The 15276-nt window shown below is 43.4% G+C and overlaps 1 pseudogene across 1 annotated transcript; it reads right to left on the reverse strand.

The window, feature by feature from the left end:
• Positions 1 to 2545: 2545 nt before the first annotated feature.
• On the reverse strand, positions 2546 to 7905 carry LOC309547956 (annotated as a pseudogene). Its single transcript has 3 exons — positions 7290 to 7905; positions 6198 to 7232; positions 2546 to 2581 (listed from the first exon to the last, which is right to left on the reverse strand). The product of its transcript is annotated as an uncharacterized misc_RNA (transcript).
• Positions 7906 to 15276: the final 7371 nt, after the last annotated feature.

Here is a 15276-nt window from a genome sequence, read left to right on the forward strand (position 1 = left end):
GACATTTTTGACACTTTTGGGGGTACCAGTGACATTACTACAGTAATCAGTGCTATACATATGCACTGTTACTGCAAAAATGACACTGGCAGGGAAGGGGTTAACAGTATTGGACAGGGAGGGGTTAAGTGTGTCCTAGGGGCGTGATTCTAACTGTGTAGGGACAGGTCTACTAGTGTAAAAACAAAGATCAACAGTTCTACATAGTAGAACTGTCTGATCTTCACTTTTACACAGGGAGAACTGACAGGCGGCTTGTTTACATAAGCCGCTCTGTCTTTCTCCCGCTGTACCGGCGATCGTAGTGTGACCGGCGGACATCGGGTCCGCTAGTCACACTCCCGCACTCCTCCGTGAATGAGCCGAGGCGGGCGCGCGCCTCAGCGGGTGCGCGCCCGCCCGCTATTGGCTCTAGAAGGAGTGACAGGCGAGCGACGTAGACCTACGTCACTCTGCCTGGCCGGGGCCGACTGCCGCAGTAAATATACTGTGCGCAGTCGGCAAGTGGTTAATTGTATGTATTTTTTTTTTGCCGTGGAGTTTTAATTTGTTTTGTTTGGTGGTAATGGCTGGTATTGGTAATTCTGTTGTGTTTTTGTACTGTTGTGATCTTGTATTGTCTTTGTTAAGTATGTCTGTGTCCAACAATTTCTCAATTTCCCTTTGGAAATGTTCTGTATTCTGTAAACTCCATGGGCATCATAAATACCAGGTCTCTTTTAAAGGGTTTAAATCCATAAAATAAATTTTTTTAAATACTGATCCCTATTAACCCCTTCATGCCCGCGCTATAGCCGAAAGACAGTTAAAGCGTGGGCCTAAATTACCGGGAGTGCATCTATTTACGTCCGTGCCAATGGCAGCTGATCGTGTGATGTAAACAGAGCTGGTAACCAGCTTTTTTTTCCACTCACGCTGCGTGAGGAGAAAAAAAAATCAGAACGCTGGCTGCTGTCAGAGGGACATCAGTACTGAAGTGGAAGAGCCACTGCTGTGCATGTGTGCCGACCAGTGCCACCTACCATTGCCCACCACTGCAGGTCAGTGCCACCTACCAGTGCCCACCAGTGCCACCTATCAATGCCCACCAGTGCCAACTATCAATGCCCACCAGTGCCATTCAGTGCCCCATCATCAGGGCTGCCTATCAATGTCACCTACCAGTGCTTATCGGTGCCCATCAGTGCCACCTACCAGTGCCATCAGTGCCCTTTAGTGCCACCTATCAGTACCCTTCAGTGCCACCCACCAGTGCCACCTATCAGTGCCCACAAGTGTCATTGCCTATCAGTGTCGCCTTATCAGTTCCCATCAGTGCAGTCTATTAGTGCCCATCAGTGCAGCCTATCAGTGCCCATCAGTGCCGCCTCATCAGCGCACATCAATGGAGGTGAAAAATTACCTGTTTGCAAAATTTTATAACAAACTATAAAACGTTATTTTTTTTTTTCCGGTCTTTTTTTGTTTATTCAGCAAAACATAAAAACCCTAGTGGGGGATAAATACCATCAGAAATGTGTATTTGTTTGAAAAGAATGATAAAAATGTAATTTGGGTATAGCGTTGCATGACCATGCGAATTGTCATTCAAAGTGCGACAGCGCTAAAAGCTGAAAATTGGCCTGGGCAGGAAGGGGGTTTAAGTGCCCAGTAGGCAAGTCGTAAACAAAGCTGCTTTTGAACATTTAGACTTTCTTGACTATTTTAATTTTTTCATCAAATGTGGAGATAGTAATTTGTAAGGGGTTGTTGGGAGAACAAATTTGAGTAAATGGTTTATAAATAATCTGTGATCACAGTGATCTCTAACAGTATCCTGCAGCATGTCTACATTCTCTGACCATCTCCTACAAGATATCTGCAGTCTCTGACTATGAGTTGCAGCATGTTCCCAGTAGTGATCGACCAATATCGTTTTTTTAATGCCGATACTGATATTTTGGTCATCGGATATTGGTATCGGCCGATATCGGCTGATATTTTTGGACATGTAAAAAAATGTATTTTTATTTTTCCAGGTACTCCTTGTAGAGGGATTTGGGGGTCTTAAAGACCCCAAACGCCTCATCAGCACTGAAAAGCATTCAAAACCCCAAGTTTGGCTGTTTTGAATGCTGTCAGTTTTTTTAATGTGGCGCTGAGTACATAGTATGTCATGACATCACTTCCAGGGTTTTTTTTTCATGGAGACCCGATCAGAGCCGAATGCGGCTTTGATTGGGTCTTCGGCAGCCATGCAGGTAGGATGCGGAAGGCGGCGGGAAGGGGGGCGTAATGACAGCCGAGTGGCTTCTCAGCTGCATCGGTTGTCATTACAAGACAGCAGACCGTCGGCTATGGATGCCGGTACCGGGGTGATGCCTCTAGCTGCAGGCATCACTCCAGTACAGCACTTTCCTGAAATATCGGCAATATCGGTAACCTCAGGGGCCGATTCCGATATATCGGGGAAAGTGCATATCGGCCCCCCGATATATCGGTGGTGCCGATAATCGGTCGATCCCTAGTTCGCAGTCTATCACCATCTTCTTCTTTATGTCCTGTTTCAGACCATTTCTTGCATCACATCAATTTTTACTTTCTGCAATAATACAGCATGTTCTCCATCATTGACTGTCAGCATAGCATATCAGCAGGCTCTCATAGTCTTGAACACCATGTTCAAAATCTCTCAAGATCTCTGTCAGCAATCTAAGGCTAAGATTACTGTTCTGTCTCAGCATCGATTGTACCTGTGACCTCCTTGTAGACCCAGTCTGAAAGTGTGTGCAGCAGGTTGAATGATGGCTTTAACAGATAGTTTACTCAATGAATAAAGACTCCAGAGGTGTTCTCCAATGCTTCTTTATGCTTCAAGTTAGCAAAGGCATAAACATAGAGGCTTTTCCATAGGTAAATTTCCAATGAATTTACACAGCTTCCACACTCTGCAGTCTCCTCATAACAACTAAACAAAATGGGAGTTACAGCAGGAAAATGGAGGATGGGAGAAACCATCTAGCCAGAAACAGCAGGGGTGCAAGGAAGATACCAATAACATAGCATAACATAACATGTAATAACAACTGCTAGACAGTTAAAGCTGCGTGGCAGCACACTCCCCGCCTGGTATTGTGAGATACCACTACACAATTATTTTCCATAAACATACAATTAACATTGCATACAGTAGAATGCTATGTAGCCCTCCCCTCTAAGCTAACTATGCTAGAGGTCTAAGTGACTCCTACACATAACACTGAATCAGAATTTTTGGAAGCAGGCATAATTAGGACTGTCTCAGTGACTGGTCTCAGGAAGGTTTTTGGGCTCCCGTCCTTTACAATCCTGACTTCCACACTTCGGACCTTTCCATCATCACTAGCAATGGCCTTTGAAATAACTCCAACTGGCCACTGGATCCGATTGGTTTGCTTGTCTTTTAGAAGAACCAGGTCCCCTTCCTTTAAGTTAGGCTTCTGGGTTTGCCACTTTTTACGTCCTTGAAGAAGTGTGAGGTATTCCCTCCTCCATCTGTCCCAGAAACAATCTGCAAGGTATTGAGCGTATCTCCATTGACGTTTATATATGTCCTTTTCATCAAAGATGCTCTTTGGCACTGGGATCTGTCCAATTTTCCGGCTCAATAATGCAGCTGGAGTTAAAACAGTTGGACATTCTGGGTCTGTGGATACAGCTGTCAACGGTCTTGAGTTGATTATTGCTGCGACCTCAGCAAGGAATGTAGTAAGTACTTCATGGGTAAGACGTGAAGAACTCACATCAAGCAACATAGAATCCAGTATGCGCCTTGCCATCCCAATCATACGTTCCCATGCTCCGCCCATGTGTGAAGCGTGTGGCGGGTTGAATTTCCACTGGTTTGCAGTGGCGGAGAAGGTGGCCCTTGGAGGTGGCTCTGTCTGAGAAGCTCGCTCATGCAGGGGTTTGTTAATGCTCTGGGACGCTCTCTCGCTATAATTGAACTGGTTGGTCAGTTTTCTCTCCTTCTTGTTCCTGGATGGTATTTCCTTACCTTCTGTCCATTCTTCACTAGCCTGAGCGTTAGACTTCCCATCTGTATCTTTGTCTCCCGGCTCTGTGGAGTCGTTGGTCTGAGTCTCTTCAATGACTCCCAACTTCGCCATCTGTCGCCGCGCTTCATCAGAGTCTTCGTTTAGCATGTTTCCATCCAGGGAGAAGCGTACGGCCAGCTGGTCCACGATGTTAATGGGTTTGTAGGCCCGTTCCTTAAAACTGTACCTCACAATGTTCTGGGGGGCATGAGGGTTGTTCGCAGTCAGGATACGAGTGAATTCCTCCTTAAGTTCAGCCTCGCTGAGTTCCAGCTGGTCTGGAGGCTTAACCAGAGTCTTGGCCTGCATCCATTCATCAGCTCCATCCCCCATATCTGTGGAGTCATCTTCATCCTCCAAATTTCTTCTTGAGCAGATGTTGGAACTCAATGCTACAACTTCAGGCCGGATTTCCGGATCAGTATCTGGATCCTCCAGGTGGAAATCGATATCTTCTTCTGAGTTTGTAGAAGACTGGTCCATTAAAAACTTGAGTCCTGAAAACCAAATGGTTTGTGTGAGGACAACTGCTGGCACTAAAATCTTCTGCATGAATGCTAGAAAGTGCTCTTGCTTCTCAGGTTTGTTACGGAGAGTTTTCTTAAGTGCAGCAAATCTGGTTAAAGCTTGTTCTCGATTGTTAGGGAGAGTAAACCTTGGTACTCGGAAGGGTAATGGAGCTACCCAACTGTTGGAATTGTCCTTGAAGAACTCTTCATCCATAATCTTGATGAACTCCTTGTCTTCGACTGAAGGGGCAATTTTGTTGTCATCACAAGTAGTCTGGTACACTGAATCACCAAAGTCCTTTTGAGAAGTGAGCTTGCAGTTAATGCTTTGGAGTGCTTGATATGGAACTTCGTTCTTAAAATCAAGACCTTCCTTCACATAATAGTGCGATGGACATTTCATCAATCGACAGGTAACATTAGTTTTGTTGGAAGCTACATCCAAGAGCTTGTGAGATTGGGCTAAACAGACTTCTCCTATTATCACCCATCCAAGATCAAGTTTCTGGGCCTGAGGAGCATCATCTGGACCATTACATAACTCTCTTATTTTATGAACTCTAGGAATGTCTCTCCCTAGTAGAATCAAAATCTTAACATCCTTGTTAAGTGGTGGAATATAGTTAGCAATGTGACTCAAATGAGAGTGATGACGTGCAACCTCTAGTGTGGGGATTTCTTCTCTGTTGTTCGGTAGCTGATCACATTCGATTAGCGTTGGAAGAGGAAACTCTGTGTCCTCATATTCTGATGCAACTACGAAGCCATGGGCTCTTCTTCAGGAAGTATTGACCTTTCCTGCACATGTCTGCAAGGTATAGGACCAGGTCTCTCCTTGAATGTTGAATAGGTCAAAGAATTCTGTACTGGCCAATGAGCGATTGCTCTGATCATCGAGTATGGCATACATTTTTATGGATGTTTGTGGACATCCTTCAGGAAAAACTCTTACAAGACATATCTTGCTACAAGACTTGCTATGAAGCCCTTCTCCACATACCTCTGTACACCTTGTGGTTACGGGGTCGGCATATTGCTCAGTTCTCTCCCCGCCATCATCTGATGTAGTCTTGGGGTTGCTGCCGGGTGAAGGTTTCCTTTTGAACAGGTCTGAATGAAGAGCGTCCACATGTTTGGCACTGTTGCAGAGAGAACATCTGATGGCGATCTTACAGTCTCTAGCTAAATGATCGGAGGATGCACAACACTTAAAACAGATATTATGCTCTTTGAGAAATGACTTGCGTTCTTCAATAGGCTTGTCCTTAAATGCACGACATTTGGAGAGAGAGTGTGGCGCATTATGAATAGGACACTGTTGATTAAGATTGCTAGCTTTAATGTCTGTAGCTAAGACGTTGGATGCTATCGCAGTCTTCCTCACGGCAATAGGATGCCTTAAATCCTTGAATTTACTGTTGGTGGCAATACCCCTTGAAGTACTTAAAGGAATGGTGGTTGTATCTGGATAGAAGAAGCTTGGGTCATTCTTGGATCTTGCAACCTTCCGCACGAACTCTGAAAAATAAGAAAAGGGAGGAAAGGAAACACGTTGCACATACTTATACTTTGATCCTACACTAGTCCACTTTCCCTGAAGATAACTAGGCAACTTTGCTGCAATAGGATTTACGCCCTGAGCAGTGTCTAAATAGCTAAGACCTGGTAAACTAGGATCTAACTTAGCAATTTCAAGTTCATGAAGGAGGTCACCTAACTCTCTAAGCTTATGATTGTCCTTAACAGAGATTTTAGGAAAGTCGTTAAGTCTCTGGAATAAGGCAGATTCAATGACTTTGGGGCTCCCATAGTCTTGTTCTAGACGTTCCCAGGCAGCATCAAGGCCTGCTTTAAAGTTATAAATGTAGACAGATTTAAGTCTCTTTACTTGTTCTGAAGATTGACGCCCCAACCACTTTATTAGTAAGTCAAGTTCTGCTTGAGGATCAATGTCCAAGTTCTTGGTTACCGACTTAAATGTAGATCTCCAACTCCTGTAGTTCTCTGGGCGGTCATCAAATCTAGACAGTCCAGTTGTAATCAACTCTCATCGAATCATATACTTGCTGAACTCTGCAATGTCAGTGCTTTCAGTTTTTATAGCCACAGGGTCTACTGATGGTGCGCCGTCTTGGACCATGGTTGGTATCTGATGTTGGCTGGTAGGTAGAGAGAAAGGTGTTGCAGATGGGTTTAATTTAGGTAAGGGTCTGTCGTCTGAAGGTCTCTGAGCATTTGAAGTCAAAGAGAGCTGTATCAAAGGGGTTATAGAGTTCATTCTGTAGTCTTCTGCTGTGCCCTTGTAATCTCTATGCACATAGGGTTGTGGTGGCACATGAGCTGCGTAGGTTGATTCACTTGATTTTGTGACGTGCGGTAGTTGTGGAGGGTCTCTGTTAGTAGGTGCGTCTAGTTGACCAGCTTGCTTTGGCGACATATTGCCTTCTGATCCACTTGCTGGATGATTATGAGAAGAATCTCCAACTGTAGGTGGGACTGTATTGTCGTGGTTCTGAGTTAGGACAAACTGTAGGGTCCTTTCAACAGGGTCTTGACAAGCAGGCAAGCTGGTACAAGCTGCTCCTTCTTCTTCCAATAGGGCTTGTTCCAAGACAGATAACTCTGCTAAAGCTACTTCCTTTTCTCTGTTCTTCTGAAGAATTTCTAGCTGAGCCTCTGTTTCTGCTTGTATCCTTGCTTGAATGCGTTTAGCTTCTGCTTTGAAGGCTGCTTCTTTTTCAGAGCAGGCGGCATCAACCTGGGCTACTGCAACCTTTTGGCGAGCTTTGAATATTTGGTCACTCAGTATTGACCTTATAGAGCAGGACCGCAAAGACTTAGAAGAAGATTTATGATATGAGCGGGCAGACCTAGAAGATTTTCCTGAGTGTCTGGAAGAAGCAGAGTTACAGGATGTAGTTTCATGTAGCTGTGCCAATCTACCTTCTATCTGTGCCTTTGCTTCAAGATATGTGCTATGCCTCTGCTGGTCATTAGAAGTCCTTTAATTCCAATGCAGCTTCCTCTATGTTGGAATGTGACAATAGGGAATAGTACTTCTCAGAAAGTCTTTTATAATTCTCAAATGCCTTCTTAACCCTTGAGAGAGCAGTGTTCAATTGCTCAGAATTGTTGCTAGTTTCATTAGTGGCTGTTATACAACTTAAAGTCTTTTCCCATAATGCAGTCAGGTTACTAGATGTTTCTTCCTTACTTGCTTCATAAACCTCCCTTGCCTTCAAGGATGGATGAGGGGCTCTGACAGGACGAGCAGAATGAAGTAAGGAGTCTGCTTTATCTTGACTAAATGCAGGTAACTCTGTGAGATCTCTGTCAGACATAATAAGTACTGTATTTCTGGTGTCTTGTTAGAAATCTGCCAGAGCTCAGCTCTGTAAGTAGTGACTTCTGTAATTAAGCAGGCTGGGCTGAGGTATTTTTTGTTACAATGGTTGGTGTTGCTGGAACTAGTTCAAACTGGATCACCTCAGAAGGGTTTCTGAAGATGGAAATTTACTTTTCTTAAGCTGCAGAGATACCTGTGATGGATTCTTCTTGGAAATTTACTGTTCTGTCTCAGCATCGATTGTACCTGTGACCTCCTTGTAGACCTAGTCTGAAAGTGTGTGCAGCAGGTTGAATGATGGCTTTAACAGATAGTTTACTCAATGAATAAAGACTCCAGAGGTGTTCTCCAATGCTTCTTTATGCTTCAAGTTAGCAAAGGCATAAACATAGAGGCTTTTCCATAGGTAAATTTCCAATGAATTTACACAGCTTCCACACTCTGCAGTCTCCTCATAACAACTAAACAAAATGGGAGTTACAGCAGGAAAATGGAGGATGGGAGAAACCATCTAGCCAGAAACAGCAGGGGTGCAAGGAAGATACCAATAACATAGCATAACATAACATGTAATAACACCTGCTAGACAGTTAAAGCTGTGTGGCAGCACAATTACACATGCAGCTGACTATGCTGCCTATCTGAAAAGAGATCAATGCGGATAGTTTTTTTAGAGGTGTTTGACAGGTGGTAAAGAGGCAATATGTCACTTTCCTAATTTCTATTTCAACCCTGTAAACCACAGGTGTCAAACACAAGGCCCGCGGGCCAAATGCGGCCCCCCAGGCCATTTCATGTGGCCCTCGCACCTCTCCTGCATCTGCTGCACCCCCCTTGTCTCTGCCCCCGCCTTGTCTCAGTAGTCAGCAGAAGAGAGGACAGAACTCCTTTGCCAGATCCTGCACTCCTCTGTGCAGCTTCAGAATGACTTGTCTTTGCCCCCCCTTTTCCCAGCAGTCCACAGCAGAGAGGAGGGTAGAACTCCTACAGATCCTGCACCTCTCTGTGAAGCCGCAACATCACCTTGCCCCGGCCTCCCCTGGTCTCAGCATTCAGCAGACTCTGAAAGCTGACTCCAGCCCTCCTCTGGTTCATCTCCAGACCCTGCACTTTCTTTTTCCCAGATCCACCCGCATCTTCTTCCTGGCAGCAGTACAAGGTAAGGGGGTGCATTGTGATGTAAGGAAGGGTGGGAGACTCTTGACTTCTGATGGTGGGGAGGGGCTCTTGACATCTCATGTAAGGGTGTAAGGGGGCGTGGGGTGCTCTGGACATCTAATCTTACAGAAATAATCATGTTGTAAATCACAAAAACATGTTGGCGCTATATAAATTCTGTATAATAATAACAGGCCCTTTGAGGGCAACCATAATGCTGATGCGGCCCGCGATTAAATTGAGTTTGACACCCCTGCTGTAAACCATGCACCACTGTACCAAAACCACATGCATAGCATGCAGTTACAGTGCAGCCCTTTTCACTTAAATGGGTCATGTTTGCTGGTGGTATTGCTCACCGAAAATGATAAAGGGTATAATATTTTCTGTGACCATGAAGAAAAGAAACATAGCCGTGACATGTGTACATCCCAATCCCCATGCAGCTTAAAGGGGGCAGCTGGGGAGAAGTAAAAATGTTGCTCAACCACCCCAAGTGTAGAAAAGCCCTAAGAGTCCATACACACTGGGTTAAAAAAAAAAAAATCATGGTCATATACTTCTTATTGTTGATGGTTATTGTTGTAGATGATGTATTCTGTTTTAACCTTATCTGAGAAGATACATATGTTCTATGCCTGCACGTTTTATTTTACCCTGAATGTTTTTCTTTACCCTGTATGTTTGAAAAATCCAATAAAAACATTTGAAAGAGAAAAAAAAGAAAATCAGTTTCCTTGGCAGAAAAAAATGCTAATTTAGAACATTTTTGTACAGGAGTTTAGGAGAGTTTAGAAGCTTTCAGGGGAGCTTAGGAGAATTCAGTGTTTTTTGCCAGAAAACTCCTCTAAAAACACAAATCAAATGTTTTTTTTCTGTCTTTAAACGTTGAGCTTATATTACACCTCTAAACGTCCTAATGTGCATGGACACATAGAATAACAATGAGCTGCTTCTACAGGCAAAACGTGAAATTCCTGTAGCAACATTCTTTTAAGCCAGTGTGCATGGACCCTAAAGCAGAGTTTATTGTAAAAGAGGGTCTTAAACTGAAAACAAATTAAAATAAGTGAAATATTCATGATATCAGGGGCTTTATTTGGGTTCTCCCATATCTAGAAAGTTGACCACTGTCTTATGTGATTTGAAATAAAATAGGAAAAAACAAAAATGGCATACAGTATTTGTTTCAGTCTGTCTATAGCATTTACAAAGCAGTGCTTGCTTTTCAATGATTTATGACTTTTTGATGCAGATCAATACTGATACTGATAACAGTAGATTTGTTAATTTTCCACTTCTTTTGGAGACGGTTCACACCAGATGCAGTGCAGTGTGCTTTTATTCTACATGAAAAATGCATGCACATTGTTTAACAAGGATTCCAATGGTCTTGGTTCACATCATTGTAGGGCGTTACAGTGCACTTAACAAAAGTTGTTGCATGTTTTATTTATGGAAGGCATCTGGAACGTGGCAAAATGTATAATAGAAAACACTGGAATGCACATGTCCCCAATTGTCCTCATTTGAGATGAAGGAAAAAAAGACGGGGAAAAATGCACTGCAACACATCAAAAACGCATAAAAAAGCGCTCATGTAGAAAGGCATCAGAACACAGAAATTAAGGTGCGAACCGACCCTTAACTGGGTGATAAAACAGTTTGTTCTGCAGTTAAAGCATTGCAGATTCGTCACCACATTGACGGGGTAGTTTAGGTGGACTTAAAGCGGAGTTCCGGCCACAAAATCGACATAACCGATTTTGTGGCCATCCGCTTGCTTTTCCTCACCTGAAACAGAAATGGATAGTTAGGATTTTTTTTTTTTTTTACTTACCTTGTAATTGTTGAAAGATATACTCACCTGTCTTCCACTTCCTCCCTCGGCGGCCGCGGCCCGCGCCGTCACTTCCGGTTTACAATGATTCCTGGGAGCTGAACGTCATCGCTCCCAGAAATCAATGCGACGGCACCGGCCCCGCTCGTCACTTCCGGTGCGAAGCCGCATTCCTTGCTAAATAGCTTCTGGGCATGCCCAGAAGCTGTGGAGGAATGCGGTGCCGCACCGGAAGTGACGAGAGGGGCCGGTGAAGGCGCATTCTGGGAGAAGAAGACACGGAAGAGGACGCAGAAGAGGATCACGCTGGCTTCAGCTGCCCACAACAGAGATGGCAACGCTGGAGAAGAAATTTTAAAAGTGAGTATTTCTTCTTGCAGGTAAGTGCGAACCGGGACAGATCAGAGGCTATCCATTGTGGAATGTACTAGCCCTGACTGTCCCGGGGGTATGTTTATTGAAATTTTTTTTGTGCCACTTTTTGATTACTGTAGTAATGTCACTGGTAACCCCAAAAGTGTCAAAAATGTCAGTCAAGGGTCCGATCTGTCCTCCGCAACTTTGCAGTCCCGCAAAAAAAATCGTAGATCGCCGCCATTACGCGTTAAAAAAACGCAACAAAAATGACAAAAATCTTTCCCTAAGTTAGTAAACCCAATAACTTTTGCGCAAACCAATCAAAATACGCTTTTTGCGATTTTTTTTTACCAAAAATATGTATCATAAAACAAATTGGCCTAAAATGTTAAAAAATTTAGATTTTTAAATTTTTTTGGGGGGAATTTCATATAAAAAAATGTGAAAAATATTGTTATTTTTGCAAAATTTACGCTATTTTTTTGTTTATAGCGCATGATCAAAAAAATCGCACAGGTGATCAAATACCACCAAAAGAAAGCTCTGTTTGTGGGAAAAAAAGGACGTCAAATTAGTTTAGGTACAGCGTCGCACAACCGCGCAATTGTCCGTTAAAGTCACGCAGTGTCGAATCGCAAAATAGGCCCTGGTCAGGAAGGGGGTAAAATCTTCCGGGGCTTAAGTGGTTAAGCAGTTAAAACATCTATTTTCTTTATTTCTTTTTGAAAAAGGGTTTAAACCATATGAATAAAATCTGACTACTGAAACCCCACCATATCAGTGTTATGGTGTGTCCCAGCCTCTTTACCAGGTCCTTTTGCAGGACATCTTCATCTGCATGTAAAGGTGGAGAAAATATAAACCAAAATGTGTGAAAGAAGATTTTATTTTACATTAATAATATTAATACTATTAAGTATTTTTTTTTTTTTTTTTTTTTTTGTCAGGTCTTTGTCTGAAAATGGTGCTTCTATCTTCTTGTATTTGCATTTACCTGTTAGTCAAGCTGTAAGAAGGCTCTATAATCATGTGTCGGGGGATGTGGTGTAAACAGTCTAACTCATCTTGTCAGGTAGCCAACTCCTGGTGAGTGTGGCAGCAGTGGATTGAACCAATCTTTGACAAAACAGGTGAGTTCTGTTCTAGAAAGGTCATTAGCTAGAGAAGGACATGGCTTTGGTTTTAGGCCTCAGGGCTGGTCCTAGAAAGTGTTGCCTCTCCAATATATAGGTTGTGTGCCTAGAGGCCATGCTGGAATATTCTGATATGTGCTTATGTCATTTCTGGAAAGAAGAAACATTAGATGCTCCCATATTTTTGGGCTAATGCTTCAGAAGAAGTTCTGTGTGATGATTCTGGATTTTGAGACCCACCGGACATCTAACCTGAGAAGCTGTTGAAGCCAAACTATCGAGCTCCTATCAAGTTCATGTTAAAAAGCGAAACTATTTCCATGTGTGGGTGTGGATGTGCATTTCTTTGTCTAAGGAAAGTATAAGTGTGAAGTACCCTTGGGACATGGTGTTCTTAAGAGCCAGTCCCCCTTATCTTCAAAAGCTCTTTCTGGGTGGGGGAACTGAAGGTTCACAAATTCAGAGAAATTGTTTTAAGCTCTCAGTTAGCGGATGCTCGGGGTCCCCTATTTGTTCAGGTGATGCTACAGTGTTAGGTCTGATTGCTGTGAGGACAGGGTCATCTTGCACAAAAGCCCCCCACCCCTTCCCCCCAATTCATCATTGCTAACTAATACTGCTTTAACAGTTATCAACCCCATACAGTTACTAGAATATAACAGTTTCTCCATGATGGACCAATAAAGTGAACATTTATTTTAAATAAGCAAAATAATTTCCAGGTATATAGAAAACAACAACACTAGATATCCCCTGCCAGCATGCAGTTAAAGTGGGGTACACACTAGTAGAAAATCTGCCGAAAAATCCCATCCAATGTGAAATCGTCTGATTTTCGCCTAGTGTGTACACAACTTTCAGCAGCCGATGCCGACATTTTCAACGAAAAAAAACGAAGGGACAAACACCAAAATTTTTTTTGTCCATCCCCAGACGACCGATTTTCGTTTAATGTGTATGCAGTACGTCCGTGAAAAACCGGATACGAAAGACCGCGCATGATCTGAAGTTGCTGACAACCCGGAAGTCTAGGAACAAATGTGCCAAAAAAAGAAAAATCGATCAAGAAATTTCGTGAACATTACGTAAACGGTAATGAACGCTGAGAAGACAGAGAAAAATCGGAGGATATTTTGTCCGATTTTCGTCAAGTGTGTACGGACCTTAAGAAAGAGGCAGTCATCTTTCTATAGAAGTCTGACACCCCCTGCTGAGCCATGCCTAAATCTCTGCAATTTAAACATCTTGTGCCCCCTGCTGATTGGAGAACTCTAGCTCTGACTCAACAGGATGCAGACCTTTGCAGAGAAACACTGCTTCCACACAGAGCAATCTGGATCATGCTGGCAGGGGATGGTCTTTTTTACTCTGGCCAGGGCCGGTGCAAGGATTTTTGGCGACCTAAGCAAAATAAAAATTGCCCCCCCCCCCCATATGCTCGTCCCACGATTTAACACCCACAGTGTTAACCCCTTCCCTGCCAGTGTCATTATTACAGTAAAGGTGCATATTTTTAGCACTGATTACTGCAGTAATGTCACTGGTCCCCCCAAGTGTGTCAAAAATGTCAGCTAGGGGTCTGATCTGTCCGCCGCAATCCCACTAAAAATCGCAGATTGCCACCATTACTAGTAAAAAAAAAAAAACAATAAAAATAACATAAATCTTTCCCGTAGTTAGTAGATGCGATAACTTTTGCACAAACCAATCAAAATACGCTTATTGCAATTTTTTTACCTAAAATATGTAGCAGCCTTTAGGCCTAAGAAAATCTGGCTGCAGAATACAAACAGGGAGCACAGGAGAAGTAGAGAAGACTTTTTTCAAGAAAAACAGCCACACTAAAAAATTATACTCCAAACCTAATAAAAAAAAGTTAGGAAAACAAACAGGAAAATCAATACTTCCATTCCATAAAAATCAAGCAAGAATCAGATACATTAATCCTGCATTTATTAATTTACAATACTATGATATTGTCATTGGTGAGGCTCTATATCATAGTCTATATGATATAGAGACTTAGAAAGCCTCACCAATGAGGAGCCTCACTGTCACCAATGGAGAGCCTGTGTTCCAGGCAGCCTCCCACCCCCCATCCCAAGTTGAAGGGGTTAAAACCCTTTCAGACAGTGAGAGTCAGTGACTACTTACTTGGCGGCTGGTGGAGTCGGCGCTGAGTCAAACTTTCCCGCTGTCCTAAATCGTGCATGCGCATTAGGTCTCCTCCGCCCTGTCTTCTCTGCCGGCTGATGTCATCGGCAGGGGAAACCTAGTGCACATGTGTGGCACTGCCGCTACGAAGATTTCCGACACTGGATCCCGGCGCTCAGCCCTGCCCCTGAGACTCACTGTCACTCAGCTCAAAAGCGCCCAGGCGGCCAAGGGCGCAGCCGGCACAGGCTAGCACAGCATGAGGGGCGCCGCCCGCACCCGCCGGTCCATACTGATTCCCGTGCAGTGGGCAGGATGCTGGCACCCCCTGCTGAGTTGCGCCCTAGGCGACTGCCTGGGTCGCCTTACAGGTAGCGCCGGCCCTGACTCTGGCTATGGCTACTTTCTAAAGGAAAAAAAACGAATATTTTGCTCAAGTTTGAAATGTTCAATAGTTTAGTATATCCTGTGAGCTGCTATAATATGTTAGTGTGTATGCTGCAATCACTTTGTGTTTTCTCTATACACATACAAACAATATTATATAGTTATAGTGCTGCGCAAATACAAATATGACCAATGGGTGAATGACGGTGGTGTTACATTGTAAAATATATTAATAGTCCATACAAAACTGATCCCGTGCTTTAAAATCAAAATCAAAATACATTGAGAGTTACTATCCCAAGTGTTTGCCTTGGTGCACCAAATAGTAAATATTAAA

The sequence above is a fragment of the Pelophylax lessonae genome (genome assembly GCF_965119305.1).
Source record: "Pelophylax lessonae genome assembly, chromosome: 2".
In the NCBI taxonomy this organism is placed as follows: Eukaryota; Metazoa; Chordata; class Amphibia; order Anura; family Ranidae; genus Pelophylax; species Pelophylax lessonae.